The sequence below is a fragment of the Salvelinus fontinalis genome, chromosome 30, assembly GCF_029448725.1.
Source record: "Salvelinus fontinalis isolate EN_2023a chromosome 30, ASM2944872v1, whole genome shotgun sequence".
Classification (NCBI taxonomy): Eukaryota; Metazoa; Chordata; class Actinopteri; order Salmoniformes; family Salmonidae; genus Salvelinus; species Salvelinus fontinalis.
The window spans coordinates 35,093,668-35,111,541 of NC_074694.1; the positions used below are offsets into that span (position 1 = coordinate 35,093,668).

Genomic DNA, 17,874 nt, shown 5'->3' on the forward strand with positions numbered 1-17,874 from the left:
AAAACAAATACCGTTTTGCGTGCCATGACATTTGTCCACAAATACCTTCTAGGCTCATTTACTCCGTTTTAGACAGTGGTGAAACAAGTAAAAATAACTTAATAGAAAATGACTCAAGTAAAAGTAAAAGTCACCCAGTAAAATTCTACTTGAGTAAAAGTCTAAGTTTTTGGTTTAAAATATACTTAAGTATCAAAATCCTTATATTAAACAAACCAGATTATTGTTTTTTTATTTTATTTATGGAAAGCCACGGGCACACTCCAACATTCAGACATAATTTACAAACGAAGCATGTGTGTTTAGTGAGTCCGCCAGATCAGAGGCAGTAGGGATGACCAGTGATGTTCTCTTGATAAGAACTTGAATTTGACTATTTTCCTGTCCTGCGAAGCATTCAACATGTAATGAGTACTTTTGGGTCTCAAGGAAAATGCGTAGGGTAAAAGGAATGTAGTGAAGTAAAAGTAGTCAAAAATATAAATAGTAAAGCACAGATACCCCCAAAAATTACTTAAGTATAGTACTTGAAAGGATTTGTACTTAAGTACTTTACACCCCTGGTTTTAGACAATAATATTTTGATATGCTGAAGGTTTAGTTAGCATTCTATCCCAGATTGTGATAGATAGATTTATTATCAGAGATTTTGAATAACACACTCATTAATATTTCACAGAATCACCCCACCTACTGTATGCGTTTATTGGTCGTTTTAATTTTTACTCTACTTGACTTGTTAAAATTCTTACCTCTGAGGGTGGCGCTGGAGTTCAAGGAAATTATTTAGTGGCAAGATATCCTTTGGGTCTCTCTCTCTCTTCCTTACCGACGCATTTAGTACTAGCTCCGTCTTTCGGTCAACTGTCAGGAATAGAGAACAACGTCAAGTATCATTCACCTCTTTTCTGTCTCCATGCGGACTGAAACCTTCGGTTTTAAAGCAGAGAAGGCGACCACTGCTCGCTGGTAGACGCAGAGGGAAAACTTTGCAAGTGGTCTGGAGGAAGCGAGATTCGCCCAGTGCGGAGGACGGGCGTTGATACCCTCTCCCGGCACAGCATCTTAAGAAATTGTCGGAGCGTCAGAAGTGTAGGAATATCAATCCATTCATGCTTTGCCTAATTTTGCCCGAGTCCGTCACAGGCGTTGCTTGGTTTACGGAGGAAACTTATATTCTATTTTGAAAGCGCTGGAGGAAGGTAAGTTCGTTTCTTTCCCTTTTTAGCGACATCGGTGGCGATGCAGCCTGTTGAAATGTAACATTCAGTAGGCTATATAGGCATATGTCATTTCATGCAATGCATTTTATTTGATGCATCCCTCGGCTAATATATTGTTTTGATCGCGGTAGGTGAACAAGGAGAGCAATGTGCATAGAGAAGCCCACTGAGAGGTTGTCAGCCCTTATGACACCTAAAGATGCCTATTTTCTCCCTCTCTTTTTTTCCCCTCGGTGACTTTGCTCGTTTAAAGGTCCACTTGAATCTTCAGGTATCTCATGAAGTGTAGTCTGTTGTGAAACTCATTGAGGATACTTTTGCTTGAATCCTAGTCTTCTTACTGTGGGATCAAGTTATAGCCTGTTAATAGTTGCTTTGATATTTAGTGAATTTGATATCGAATGAGCTTTACATTGATACAACCACTCCACAAGTAGCCTTCTGGACTGAAGGACTTCACAATAACTATTTTCCTGAAATGACAAGGCCATCCAACACACTATCAAAGACACTAAAGTGGGTCATTGATTGAATGTCTTTTGTTCAACAGGGTTCAGACGATTTGGATTCTAAAGCGCACACACAGTCAGTGCGTGACTATGGTATTGTGCTTGGCGTCATACAAGAGTAGAATGTCAGCTAAGCAGACTGGTACCTAGGCTAGGGATTCTCTGGTTTGTTCTGAAATATTAATTTAATTGGCTTGACTCTGCTTCTGATTATGGTTTGGTAAATGAATGGCAAACAGGTATCTGCATCACACATACTACAGTACGCTGAGCCTGTGCTGGATGGAGGCAAGGCTGATTACAGAGGTCAAAAGCATTTCACTTGTGGGAGCAAGGTTGCCATTGTTTGACACATACAGTATTATTGAGATTCAAGAAGCTAAGGGGGTCTCGCACATGTCACATCTAACCTTTATTTGAACAAGCACAATGTTGCAGATGTTTTACATAGCCATGGGCCCATGGTACTGTACAGTATACACATATGTTATCATATGGCCGGCTAAATTAAAACAGTCTGTTGCCCACAACATTTAAACATTTTCATGCCAAAGCACATGTTAGATCATAGATAATCTAGAAAGGAAATAAATTACATGTTTTCATCTAGCCCCTTTTCAAAAATATGTGTGTGTGTGTCACTAATCTACTCCCTCTGTGGAGGAGATGTGGGCTTGTGTGACCAATTTTGATTTTCCAGGGCACAGCAGCCATGCAATGCAGAGTGCGTGAAGTTTGACATACTGTATGTATATAATGATCAAAAATATAAACGCAACATGTAAAGTGTTGGTCCCATGTTTCATGAGCTGAAATAAAAGATCCCAGAAAGGTTCCATACTCACAAAAGCTTATTTCTCTCAAATATTGTACATCCCTGTTAGTGAGCATTTCTCCTTTGCCAAGATAGTCCATCCACCTGACAGGTTTGGCATATCAAGAAGCTGATTAAACAGCATGATCATTACACAGGTGCACCTTGTGCTGGGGACAATAAAAGGCCACTCTAAACTATGCAGTTTTGTCAAACACCACAATGCCACAGATATCTCAAGTTTTCAAGCAGTGTGCAGTTGGCATGCTGACTGCAGGAATGTCCATCAGAGCTGTTGCCAGAGAATTTCATGTTCATTTCTCTACCATAAGCCACATCCAACTTCGTTTTAGAGAATTTGGCAGTACGTCTAACCAGCCTAACAACCACAGACCATGTGTAACCCGGCCAGCCCAGGACTTTCAACTGCGAGATTGTCTGAGACCAGCCACCCGGACAGCTAATGAAACTGTGGGTTTGCACAATCAAAGAATTTCTGCACAAACTGTCAGAAAACGTCTCGGGGAAGCTCATCTGCATGCTCGTCGTCCTCACCAGGTTCTTGACCTGACTGCAGTTTGGAGTCGTAAACGACTTCAGTGGGCAAGTGCTTACCTTTGATGCCCACTAGCATGCTGGAGAAGTGTGCACTTCACAGAGGAATCCTGGTCTCAACTGTACAGGGCAGATGGCAGACAGTGTATATGGCACCATTTGGGCGAGCGGTTTGATGATGAAACGTTATTAACAGAGTGCCCCATAGTGGTGGTGGGGTAATGGTATGGGCAGGCATAAGCTACGGACAACGCACACAATTGCATTTTATCGATGGCAATTTGAATGCACAGAGGTACAGTGACAAGATCCTGAGGTCTATTGTCGTGCAATTTATCCGCCGCCATCACCTCATGTTTCAGCATGATAATGCACGGCCCCATGTCGCAAAGGTTCGGTACACAATTCCTGGAAGCTGAAAATGTCCCAGTTCTTCCATGGCCTGAATACTCAACAGACATGTCACCCATTGAGCACGTTTGGGATGCTCTGGATCGACGTGTACGACATCGTGTTCCAGTTCCCTCAAATATCCAGCAACTTTGCACAGCCATTGTCACAATCGTTGTTAGAATAAATGGACCAAGGCGCAGCGTGCGTAGAGTTCCACACGTTTATGAAACTCACCAAAACAATACAGAACAAACCGAACGTGAAGCTATGCAGTGCTCACAAGCAACAATACATAAACAAGATCCCACAACCACAGTGGGGAAAAGGCTGCCTAAATATGATTCCCAATCAGAGACAACGATAGACAGCTGCCTCTGATTGGGAACCATACCAGGGCAACATAGAACTAAAAAAACTAGAGTACCCACCCTAGTCACACCCTGACCTAACCAAAATAGAGAATAAAACGGCTCTCTAAGGTCAGGGCGTGACAGCCATTGAAGAAGAGTGGGACAACATTCCACCGGCCACAATCAACTCTATGCAAATTAAATGTGCAGCGCTGCATGAGGCAAATTGTGGTCACAACAGATGCAGAATGTTTTTTTCATCCACGCCCCTACCTTTTTTTTAAAGTTATCTGTGACCAATAGATTCATATCTGTATTCGCAGTCATGCGAAATCCATAGATCAGGGCCTAATGAATTTATTTCAATTGACTGATTTCCTAATATGAAATGTAACTCAGTAAAAATCTTTGAAATTGTTGCATGTTGTGTTTATATTTTTGTTCAGTATACAAACTAAAACATCTCAAGGCTTATGCATCTTAGCAAATTAATCTGTGATATCAACCACTCAAATCGTTGTCGTCAATATACAGTGCCTTCAGAAAGTATTCATACGCCTTGACCTATTACACAGTTTGTTGTGTTACAGCCTGAATTCAAAATGAATTAAATGTTGTTTTTTTTTAAATCTCACCCATCTACACACAATACCCAATAATGACAAAGTGAAAACGGGTTTTTAGAATTCGTAGCAAATGTATTGAAAATTAAACACAGAAATATCTAATTTAAATAAGTATTCACACCCCTGTCAGAATCACCTTTGGCAGCGATACAAGTTAATTTCTTTGCCACATTTTTTGCTGTGCCTTACTGCAAACAGGATGCAGGTTTTGGAATATTTTTATTGTGTACAGGCTTCCTTCTTTTCAATCTGTCATTTAGGTTAGTATTGTGGAGGAACTACAATGTTGATTCATCCTCAGTTTTATCCTATCACAGCGATTAAACTCTGTAACTGTTTTAATGTCAACATTGGCCTCATGGTTAAATCCCTGAGCGGTTTCCTTCCTATCCGGCAACTGAGTTAGGAAGGACGCCTGTATCTTTGTAGTGACTGGGTGTAATCATACGCCATCCAAAATGTAATTAATAACTTCATTCTACTCAACGGGATATCTCGTTGATTATAGTCACAGTCGTGTATATCCCCCCTAAGCAGATCCCTCGTCGGCCCTGAAAGAACTTCACTGCACTCTTTGTAAACTGGAAACCATACATCCTGAGGCGGCATTTATTGTAGCTGGGGACTTTAACAAAGCTAACCTAAGAACCATACTTCCTAAATTCTCTCAGCATATTGAATGCGCGACAAGAGCTGGTAGCTTTCTGGATCATTGCTACTCAAACTTCCGTGATGCATACAAAGCCCTCCCCCGCCCTGCCTTCGGCAAATCTGACCATGACTCCATTTTGTTGCTTGTATATGTGGGGTACAGAGATGAGGTAGTCATAAATAAATCATGTTAAACACTATTAACTTATTATGTGACTTGTTAAGCACATTTTTTTTCTGCTGAACTTATTTAGGCTTGACATAACAAAGGGGTTTCAGATTTACATTTTTTATTCATTAGTCAACCTTTTTAAAAACATACTTCCACTTTGACATTATGGAGTATTGTGAGTAGGCCAGTGTTGCAACAACTAAATTGAATCCATTTAAAATTCATGCTGTAACACAACAAAATGTGGAAAAAGTCAAGGGGTGTGAATACTTTCTGAAGGCTCTGTATCCAGGTATAACATGTCAAAGCTACATTGAGGTGACATTTACAATGCAGTGCTTTCATTTCGATGTCATCATAAAATATTGAAATACCCAGAGCAGTGAAAAACTAGATTTTCCTGTGTTTTATATATACTTCCACACTATGAAGTTGGAATAATACGGTGAAATTTAGAGAATGATGATAATGCCTTTTTAGTGTAAGAGCTGTTTGAAAAGAAAGCCTGAACTTTCAGCCTATTTTGGTGGGATGGAATTTTGGCCTGCCTGGTGACATCACCAGGTGGTACATTTAGTTAATAGTCCAATACGAAAGAGTTCCAAACCTCTCTGCCAGAAGCATACTAACCTGCATCCATTTGTTGCCTTGCCTCTGAAGCTAAGCAGTGTTGGTCCTGGATGGGAGACCAGATGCTGCTAGAAGGGGTTTTGGACGGCCAGTAGGAGGCACTTTTTCCTCCCAATGCCCTAGGGCAGTAATTGGGGACATTGCCCTGTGTAGGGTGCTGTCTTTTGGATGGGACGTTAATGAGGTGTTCCGATTCTCTGTGGCCAGTGAAGATCCTATGGCACTTATCATAATGGTGTTAACCAATGTTCTGTCTAAGCTGCCCCTTGGTCTGCCATGCAGAAGAAATATCAAATAAATCACTTTAAGAGTATTCTCCTTTAGTTAACACGATCAACATTTTGCTCTGTGGAAATTGTGATTGAATCAATGCAATTTTAGCCACTTTCAATTTAACATACAGAAACAAATCTAACTGCAAGAGATTTTCTTGTAGGAATAGCGCAATGGAGTAGGATTCTATTGCATTGACAGGCACAACTCAGACCGGTGCACCATAACCAATCAGAGCTGCAGTAGACCTATATGCAAATAGCCATTGCCATATTTGGATATGTGCCATTCACTTTGAATTGGACATTGTTTACACCATGAGCAGTTGCAAGTAGATGCACTTGTTTTGAGATCAGAGCGAGAGCTGCGTATAGCCGCCTGTGCACATGTGTTCATACTCTTTGCGAGTTATTAGCCCAGTTATAGCTAATTTCTAGTCAACAATGGGGGAGTGGTTGCTTCCTACAACAGCACAAATGTGTGCATTTCTAGCAATCTTTGAAATGCGAGTCAGGTAAAGAGCTTGCCAATAGGCAGAGGGTAGCATAGTTTGTCTGATTCTCTGTAATAATGGTGTGGGAATAATAATTTATTTTGTAAAGTGGTTTCTTGCATCAAACAACATTTTCGGGGATCTCCTTGTCTAAAGGACAACTGTCTAAAGGTTATTTTCCTGCATGTTTTTTTTCCTCAAAAGTCTCTTGGAATGATCACCACAAATTGTCTGCTACTGTAGACTGAGTGATAGAACAGCTATTTCAATGTTAAATGTTATGGTATGCATTTCTTTTATTAGGTGATGACGCCGACAAAAACGACCGTGAAGCTTAAGGCTATAGTGCAAACAAACAAAGACAACTTCCCACACTGAAAGGAGGGAAAATGGATACCTAAGTATGGTTCCCAATCAGAGACAACGATAGACAGCTGTCCCCATACCCGGCCAAAACATAGAAATACAAAATCATAGAAAAACAAAACATGAATGCCCACCGCAAATCACAACCTGACCAAACCAAATAGAGACATATAAAAGCTCTCTAAGGTCAGGGCATGACAACAATGTTCAAGTTTGCGCTCAGCAGACCTGAAATTTGCTGAGTGTCAAATATTTTTTTGTGGAAACATTGGTGCTAACCTCGGCTAAATTCATCGCCACCTACAGTAATCATCCTTATTTTCCAATTGCCTCATTCCTCTCCCCTGTAACTATTCCCCAGTTTGTTGCTGTAAGTAAGAATGTGTTCTCAGTCAACTTACCTGGTAAATAAGGGTAAAACAAATATGTAATAAAAGCTAGTTTTCAGTTTTCCTTAGGTCACGCCCAGACAGTCCTATAAAAAATTCTTGCTTGAGAAATTGTTCTTGCTAAGAAGCTATTTGTTTCTTTTTGACCATTTTAATTGAAAACAATCACAGGTAGGTACTTAATTATTACTCAAATTATTTTATATTGAGATGAAAACGGGCTGCATTGGGCCTTTTAAAATCCATGGCAATAAAAAAACTATCTGTATTTATCCAATATGTACTGATGTATGCCCCAACATGGCTATAGCTTAATTCACTTCTACGCTCGCTCTTGGATTTAGAAACAATTTGCTCTGTACTGAGAGCCCTGGAAAATCCATTGCAATGTATCTAAGAAGGTCTCAACATAATCTCCAGCACCACCCCAACATCAACATATGTGAAAATGGTGTGTTTCTATGTTTTGTAGTAAAAAAGATAGCGAAAGAATAGTGTTTCCACTGACATCATCAACCAATTAGTTGACCATTAGTAGGCAATGCCTACTCACAATTGGTTAAATTCACACCATGCACACCAAAGATGTCATTGGAAACATTTATCTTCCTCTATCTTTTTTACTACAAAACATAGAAACACACCATTTTCACATATGTTGATGTTTGGGTGGTGCTGGAGATGATGAATTCGAAACATAGTGAAGTTTACCTTTTAATAATCAATACTCATGAATGTAAATTGATTAGCCAACTGTACAGCTAGAACAGGTGCCTGCTCAATAAGAAGAAGCATTGTTCCCTGCTTTGTTTTTGTCTTCCAATAGGTTGGCATGGGTGGGGTGTAGTGGGCAAGATGTATAGTATTTACACAACTAGCCAAGAGACCACATAGACAAACTCAATACCTCATGTCCATGTGGCAGGTGAAGTAATACTTTGCCCTCCGAATTAAAGTTTGTCAGACACTTTACTACCCCAAGCTGAGTCTGTGGTCCCCGCCATCTGTTGTGTAGATCCTATTATATGCGTTATGCATTTCATCTTAATCCCACATGATTTGGAAAGACTGGCACCGTGTTATTTTATACAATTAGCTGCTGCCAATCTTTCCGGTTCTTCGGGGATTGAGATCCAAATGGGGGACTCAGTTCTACTTTAGACCTCTTTTGAGGTAGCTATACTGTCAAGAGACGTTGATTTGGGACGGATTATTCCTTTAGAGTACCATGGAGTATGTGTCATTCTAGGTGGTTGAGAGGCAAAGAGATAGAACATACTGCATAGCAAAGGGAGTCCATCTGCAAAGTCTGACTGATGAATATCTTGTTAGTATGAAGTCTAAAATCTGCTCCATATTGCTCTGCTCACAAGGTACCATACTGTGCTGCGTAATCTCTAGAAGACTCTGCAAACCAAGGAACTTCGTTGCATACACAGGATGTTGTAGTCTGTAAGAGCATAGACAGGCCAACAACAGTATCGCTACATCGGGCCCTATAAAATCTGCGTTGCGGAGAACACGAACGGAGTGGAATTGACCGCCTCCCGAGTGGCGCATGCTTAATCCATGAGGCGTCACTACAGGCCCGGTTTCGTTCCCAGGCTGTATCACAACTGGCCGAGACCTGGAGTCCCATAGGGTGGCACACAATTGGCCCAGCGTCGTCCGGGTTAGGGGAGGGTTTGGTCGGGGGGGCTTTACTTGGCTCTAGTGACTCCTTGTGGCGTACCGGTCGTCAGTCGAATGGTGTTTGCTCTGACCCATTGGTGCAGCTGGCTTCCGGGTTAAACTGGCGGGTGACGCGGTTTGATGGGTCATGTATATGAGGAAGCGTGACTTGACCTTCGCCTCTCCCGAGCCCGTTGGGGAGTTGCAGCGATGAGAGAAGATTGTAATTGGATTGCAGTTCGAGATCATGAAATTGGGAAGAAAAATGGGTAAAATATCTATATATTTTTAATTTAGGATATCAACTAATTGTATTGAACTTTATTAGAAATGTCTTAAATTTTCTCAAGTTAATCATATGACAGGGATTCACTTCCTGCAACTTTCTGAAATGGCACAGGAATGCCCCTGTCTGTGTGTGCGAGGCGTGCGCATGTCTACACTTTGTGTAGCCATTAGAGAGGATGTTAATGTTCACCTTCTTCTCGGGTAGAGATGGAAAGGCTTTCCCAAAAACCATCTAAATGAAATGTTCACTACAAAGTAGCCTATGCCTACCTAGCAGAGTGGGCCAGTATCATGATTATGTGCATCTATCCAGTGGCCATTTTGTTTTGCAAACTCTACAGTCACATGAGCGCTACAGAAACATCTCCAACCAAACAATGGTCTCTTGCTGGTGCACAATTGCATTAAAGAGTAACTACACCCAAAAATTCAAATTTCGTACATTTTCCCAGATCTCAAAAGTGGTCTCCTGATGTGGTTTAAGCGTTGTTGTGGACTTAGAACATCCAATGTTGTTGTTGTTTCTATTAAAAAGTTTGATTTTGAGTGTGAAAACCTGAAAAAAATGGGGGAAAAGGAAGCCTGGAAAAACAAAACGGAGACAACAACATTTGTGAAAACTAAACGGAAACAGATTTCATAGGGCTCTACATACAACTACTCATTTTCAATGGGAAGTGCCCCATCTGTTTTGTGTTTACATACAATACCTTAGCACTTGATGTGAGGGAATAATTTGTAGTTCTATCATAACCTATACATTCAGCCACTCACATTGCCTAGGCCTACTCGTACTCAGACACACACAAAGACATGGAAATGCAAAAAGTCCAGATTGACCTGGCAGCTGTTGCGAAACAAGATCCAGCCATGTTATATATTCCTCTCTCTCCTTCTCTCTCTCCTTCTCTCTCTCCTTCTCTCTCTCCTTCTCTCTCTCCTTCTCTCTCTCCTTCTCTCTCTCCTTCTCTCTCTCCTCTTCTCTCTCTCTCCTTCTCTCTCTCTCTCTCTCTCTCTCTCTCTCTCTCCTCTCTCTCTCTCTCATCTCTCTCTCTCTCTCTCTCTCTCTCCTCTCTCTCTCTCTCTCTCTCTCTCTCTCTCTCTCTCCTCTCTCTCTCTCTCTCTCTCTCTCTCTCTCCTCTCTCTCTCTCTCTCTCTCTCTCTCTCTCTCTCTCTCTCTCTCTCTCTCTCTCTCTCTCTCTCTCTCTCTCTCTCTCTCTCTCTCTCTCTCTCTCTCTCTCTCTCTCTCTCTCTCACACTCACACTCTCTCACACACACACTGTTCTTCTATCAACATTGTTGAATCTACTGATGTGATCTCTTTTGAGGATTTGTAATAGATATTTTTTGTGGATGTTGAATGTAAATATTGAATGAATTTATTTGGGATGTGTCTTCTTACAGCTTGCAATGGTGAATGTGTCAAAGGAAAGACATGAAAGCTGTAATGTATTTCGGAAAAAACTAGTTTCCGTTTTATCTCAAACTGCAGCCTGTAAGCCTACCTTTTTGACTTCTCATGTATGGCGCATACATGTATTGACTGCTACTCAATCATAGAGATGAGATAGGATCTGTGCTTGTTGTATTCCTATCTCGTTCTCTCCATCTTCTACCTTATTTGGCCATACAATGACCTTAGATATGGCCATTTGTTAAACATGCGTGAGGTGGACTTTTTCTTGGCTCGGTGATTATGTGATTATCAAACTTTGCATTAGCTCTGATTGCACACAGACGGTGCTTCGGGAATGTTTTAATCGAAAAAAATGTGCACAGATTGAACGAGGGGAATTACGTCCTTATATTGATTCATTAGTTTTCAATTATTTCATTGATTAACATCGTCAGAATTAAAATATAGATTTAATTACCGAGAGTCAAGCGAATTAATGTTGTTGCTGAATTTGTTGTCTCCCAGTCACAAATCACCCATGGATTTAATTAACATTTCCAGGGTATGCAAACAAAGCACAATCGTCACCCTAGTTTCCCCTCCGTGTCACTCGTCGGTTCCTTTCCACTGCCCAAGAGGGATGTGGAAGGTAATGTACTGGAGAATGGAATTCTCCATAACCATGTTGTGCCCCGCGACTGTGTCTCAGCAGGCACCTTCTGATAGGCTAATCCACTCACTGCAATGTAGTTCAATCTCGCCAGGTGATACTGTATTCCATCACTGATGCACCCGGACTCGGCTCACTAACCATTCTAGTTAGCTACGTTCTTGACCTTTTTAAACTGGTCCTCAAAGTTGCTCACAAGTGTTGAATCTCGCTCTCAAGGGCTGGCAGCGTCCCTGATAACATTTAAGATGTGCCCTATACTTCTGTTTTGTTTCCAGTCTTGAACAGCATTTTCTGTGGATGCATTTGGACTTGCAATTATTTGGAGGCTTCGAACATGAGCAATGCAAGATAAATGCATCTCATTACCATCATACTTTCATTTTTTAAGGCTCAAAAGATGATGCTGATATCCATAACAGATCAATGCTTAATTCATAAATGCTGCTGGTTTGACTACTAGATGACCATAAGAGAACTCATACAGAATGATGTCTACAGGTGTTTATACTGTATGTCAACATTAGGGCCATGAAGATAGAGGCTTTTATTGTCTTGTCGCTCCCAGATCTAGAGCCACGTTTCTGTTTTTCATTACATACATAGGATCTTAATTTGATCACTCTGTTGTTGCTGAGAGTTTTCCAGCAGCCCAGGAAATGCAGATGCAGCTTCGTGATTTACATCAATTCACTGAAACCCTGCACTAACGCACAGTTCTATGAGCAGTAATGCACTTTTCACGTAGTGTAATTTTGTCCAGCTAATAGCCTAACCACCGATCAAGCAACGTTATGTACTAATTGTTCATATCCTGTTGCTGCAGGATTATTCTGCTGCAACAATACGGGTCAAATTAAGATCCTACAACTATGCTTTCTTTTTTTCCCTCCAGGCTGGATAATAAATGTGCAAGACAGAGGTTGTGCTTTTCTTATGTGCACCATATTAAATAGCATGATTAAGTTCAGTAATGGCCGTGGGAGGAACTCGGGGCGTAAGCACAAAATCAGAGTGCTTTAATGTATAAATTGTGAAATGGAAAAGTGTGTAGGGGTGGGTGGTGCTATAATATTACTAATGTCAAGGCATTGTCACTGTGTTCCAATTCAAGTGCAGGGAGGCTTGACTGAGAAGATCGCCCCTATTTTATTGCTACTTTGAGGGAAAAAGCATCTTACCCGCTCTTTCAGGAAGTGTGTTTTCCACTGACGTTTAGTGCAAGGCCTCCTTAGCTTACTCACTCTGACTTCTACCACTTCTAGTACCACCACCACCACCACCACCATTATAATACCACTAATACCATTGCTACTGTTACTTCCACTACCCCTACAGCTACCAGTACTCTGACTAAAACTGTAACATGAAAGGTGTCTAGCGGACCAGTTTAGGACCTCAGTCCACAAGTTCTAGGATTATATGAATCACTGATGGCCGTTTTGAAATCTGTTCAGTGGGCACATGGAGAATTTCGATGCGGTCAAGCTGACAGTACCAAACATATTTATCTGGGGATTTACTATCTTTAATGTGGTGTTAATAATACAGTAGGATACCAATAATTCATGTCTGTCATTTAATAATAATAAAGTATTAATACGTGTGAATCACTTCTCCAGAAATATCTCTTCAGACTCCTCCATATCCGTTCTTCCGCTGAGCAAGAGTAAAATACCGTAGACCTAGGAGTTGAGCCAAAGCGAGGTAGATGGAGTGTTTATCTACTGGTGGATGCCTTATCTCTCACTATGGCATCGAACTGTCAGAGGCAGTCCAAACAGGCTAATCTTTTGGAAACAGTCAACATATTGTAGTCAACAATATTAAGATAACTCCTTCAGCGTCATACTTTTTTCCCTTCTAAAAACAGTCCTCTGTGGCATTTTGTTGTGATATTTCTCTGTGGGTGTTCTGTAAACTTGTACATCCTGTTTCGTGAACCAAGCTGGGAAATGGACTCAGGATTAGTCAAGGTTTTTGGCCACTCTCTAGCGTCAAGGTGACAACAACATCATCAAAATTGACACAGTAACAAAAATGATACCACACAGATAGTTACAGTACATATCCTCATGGTGGATACAGGATCAGAGGTGGAAATTGCATCATACATAACTTGGGTTGATTCCTACAAGTAGTCTTTAACATTTTAGTTCGAATTATTCTCAAAGCAAGAGACATCTAGGAAGAAATGTGATGGGCAGTACTAGGCTACATGAGAAAGAGGAGAGAGAGCAGGATAAGGAGACCGAGTGTCTAATGAGTACATGGCATGGGGCTGTGAGGGGGGCTTACGGATTCGGCAAAGTCTTGGAACTCTTGTCAATGCCACTTTGAAGTTAATGGATGACATGCGATTAAAAAGTCTGGCCTAAAAATTCAATCTAATCCATGTGAGTAGGGAATCTGTGGATGCAGGATTTATTTTTTTACCCTCCGATAAGACCATGCCTTTTCCAAAAACTCCACACAGGATTATCAAGAATTAGTGTATATTAATAGGTAGAAATGCACTCTTCTGACTGCCTTTTTAATTTGACTTAATTTGAGGAAAGCAGCATTCATAAACCTTCTTCATGAGGAAATGGCTAGGTTGAATACCTGTACCTAATCATGGATTTAAGACAAGCTCTCTTAAACAACTGCCTGAGGCTCCACGGTCTGTTGGAAATAATGTCTGTTTGAACTCGGGGCTAGTGTAGAGAGACTACATTTACGGCTAGCGGCTGGACACATTTGACTGTTAGTGTTCAGCGTAACAGTTTGGGGTCTGGAATAGCCATCTGGGAGAGTTGCCAGGTTGGGTCCTGACAACCAATTTAAACATGGGGGGTGGTGTGAGGCTATTATTCCAGAATGTAGGCACAGCTACAGTAGATACAGAGTAGGAGGGACTAACATCTCTCTAAGCACTTCTCACATCTCCGAAACAGTTCTCATTGAGACTGTCTCTAAAGACATTGCTCTAGCGTTGTTCTCCACTGAATAACATTAGATCCTTGCCCTCCGGGAATCTGTCATCATCCCACTGGTTATAGAGATGTTTATTTAAGATATTAACATACGGTTGAATTCATCTATAGAGATATAAACTCCCCCTATGTACTGTTTCATCAGCTTGTGGTACTCCTTGGGCACATGAAGGTTACTATTGAACATGATTTGCTTGGTAATTACTCACTATAAACTACTGGGCTGTGTCCTCCTTTCTTTGTCCTCATTGCATCACATTTTGAAAATAAGGCCCTCTTTTTATTGCCCTGGGATTGCTGAGCGCCATCATTAGTCAGGAGGGAGATATTCCACCACCCTCTCTTATTTAGTCGTCCTCGAGGGACGTCCTCAGCACGCTAATCACTATTGCCCTGGTTTTGGCAATGAACCGTCAGCGTGAGTGCAACGTTCATATTCATATTGGTATTTTTGGGGATTAAGATTTGATTTACTTCAATGTTTTCTCCAATGTATTTTTTCTTCTGTGTGAACATTAGTTGCTAAGAACAACTCAGTCGTATCTCAAAGCACTTTCAGTGCAAAATCAAAAAAAACACAGGTCTACTCATAGACTTTAGCTCTCCTTATCTAGAGTGACATTTGATTGACAAAAACAACATTGTCGGTAGTTCAAGTGCCAAGGCTTTGAGCATAAAGACCCCTGAAAGAATGGCGTGATGAGCATGCGCTGTCTGAACCGTGTGCGTTCAGTACGTTCCATAGGGAAGGGCACCGGCTGATTTTATTCAACCTAAATAGGATACATGCTTGTTTGAACACCGCAAATGACTTATGAAACGCTATGACAGGCCTGGCATAAGTGTGACAAAGGAAGTTAAAAAAAATAATACCATACATTATTTGTCACTGTCTGGAAATGATGGGCCAATTCAGTGCTCGGAACTCCCTCTCGTCTCACAAATGGCTAGCATTTATAGCTCGACAGAGAAGTCGACTGCGCTAAGTGAGGTGACAAGGTAGCTTGACGATGTTCGACGGGCTTTGTTTTATAGCCTGCTGTGTGTACAGCACTGCTACTGTAGATCCACTCCTAACCATCTGACATGAACACACACACAGAATTTGATGTCATCTTTACCCTCCATTGATATAACAAGAGATGTCACATTTTCAATACCTGGATTTAGTCCTTTATTTTTGGTGAAAAAATATGTATTACTGTGCCTCAGTCAAATAGTTACCTTTTGATCCGTGTAGTTGCAACCTGGAATCACACGGACTTTGAAGTTTTGTTTGTTAGACTTCTGTGTTTTTAGTGGTCTGTCTGTATACAGCGACATGTGGTTGGACATGATGTCATCACTTTTACTTCAACCTTGTAAGTGTGTAAGCGTAGGCAGTGCCCAGGATTAGCTTTTTGTGTGGGATTGTTGTTAGAATTGATCAGGTACATGTGTCAATAGAAGCACAACTATAGGCTATAACAAAGCACATTCCCGCTGTCTCGGCGAGAATATATAAATCTGCCATAGCAACCTGGAGAGAAAACAGTTTTTCGTTTCTTAGAATGTGGAACATTTTCAGAATGGACCCAGCCTTCTATTATCTGAACCATTGTGTTTCGTTATCCTTGTAGTCTCTGTGGGCAGACGGGTCGCCTCCCACATTAACAATGTTCCGACATGCTCGTCTGCACAGACACAAAGCATCGGTTGAACTGGATGAGCAAAATCTGTCTTATCCGTTTTTGCCCTGATGTACACATCCACACTGGACACAACATTGAGTGTACTTAGCTTGTTTGAGTAGTTTGCATGAGCCATGACAACTAACATTGGTGTTACAAGCTTTCAACCACTGAATGGCTGTAGCTATAATTAGTTGAACTATCTGCGTCTGAAATTGTGTCCTCTGTCCATGTTTTTGAGGGGATTCTTTTTTCAAGAGCACAATTCCTGCTCACATTTTTAAGCCCCACCTACCCAAATTCGTGATTTATTGGGAGAGTTGTCTGTTGGAAGAGAACTCTCCCTGGAAGATTTTTTAAAAAGTTGCCAAGACAATCCCCCATGTCCCCGTTTCCGAGACTAGTATCTTTGGCCATGCTTCTGTGGAGGATGATACATTGCTGCCTGGAGTGAAAGTATTCCAATATTCAGCGAAAAAAGGCCCGGCAGTCATCCACACAAACACCGTCCTCTGCTCAGTGTAAACATACACTGTCAATCAGAGGAGATAAATAATACGTCGGGTTCCTATAGTTTGCCAAGCTTAGGACCTTGTAATGGATAGAAAATATTGCCTCCAGCATGAGCAGTTGAGAGTCGATATCAGACCCAAATAGTAGTCCTATTTGGATATTGTTGCTTTACATAATTACCCCTGATCTTTTGTCACGCCCTGACCGTAGAGAGCGTTTTTGTGTGTCTATTTTGGTTTGGTCAGGGTGTGATTTGGGTGGGCAGTCTATGTTCTATGTTCTACGATTTTCTATGTGTTTGGCCGGGTGTGGTTCTCAATCAGAGGCAGCTGTCTATCGTTGTCTCTGATTGAGAACCATACTTAGGTTGCCTTTTCCCACCTGTCTGTGTGGGTAGTTGTCCTTGTTTAGTTGCCTGTGAGCACTACGTTGGCTTCACGGTTCGTTTTGTTGTTTTGTGAGTTTGTTAAGTGTTCTTCGTTTAATAAATAGAAGAATGGATTCGAATCACGCTGCGCCTTGGTCCACTCCTTTAAACGGCCGTGACATCTTTGCTTTACTGTTATCCGTTATTTTAAAACATGCTTCTATGCCATTTCTAAGTTGCATCCACGTTTATGTTAAATAGAGCCATCTGTCTCCGCAAGAAGAAAAATATAATCACCCGTGTTTTATTCATGTGGTTTTCTCTTCTAATGCTTCTTTAGAAAGTTGTTATGTTGAGATGAGGATTCTTTATCTCCGGGGTCATCAGTAACTTAGCTGGCTTCTCACCTCGGCAGTGGGTCTGCAAAGTCCCAGTGGAAAGCAGCATGAATGATCACTTGATGAATCATGACCCCTCGTTCGGAATTGAAGATATATCGCTGTCTTTACTCTTCTGAAGGGCAACTTTGAATCCCACAGTGTGGTCGTGCTACTGTCGGTATATCACAAGGAAACAAGGTCAAGCTGACAACAAAGGGAGTAGAATATTGTTATAGAATCTCATCGCCTTTGTCTGAATGTGAAACCACTTTCAGAATGTTACCTCAATCAATACATTGTCTCGGAGTATAATATAGTCTCAATTAGCATTAAGTGGTATAACACTTTCAGAATTGTTATGCTGTTGTAAACTGCAGATATACAACATTTATTTCAGTTAACAAACATAAGATCACTCTGCTTAAAAAGAAATATTCTGAAATGAACAGGGCATTTTCTTATTCTATTCAGTAGGACTTGAACTCATTAAGTTAAAAAA

At 41.0% G+C, this 17,874-nt stretch overlaps 1 protein-coding gene across 1 annotated transcript in view; it reads left to right on the forward strand.

Annotated features, from left to right (window-relative positions):
• The first annotated feature begins 786 nt into the window (after positions 1 to 786).
• LOC129829113 (protocadherin-15-like) overlaps positions 787 to 17,874 on the forward strand; it is a 227,364-nt gene continuing 210,276 nt past the window's right edge. The window contains exon 1 of the mRNA XM_055890656.1: positions 787 to 1,202. The gene's annotated coding sequence lies outside the window, so the exon portion shown is untranslated. The remainder of the gene's footprint in view (positions 1,203 to 17,874) is intronic.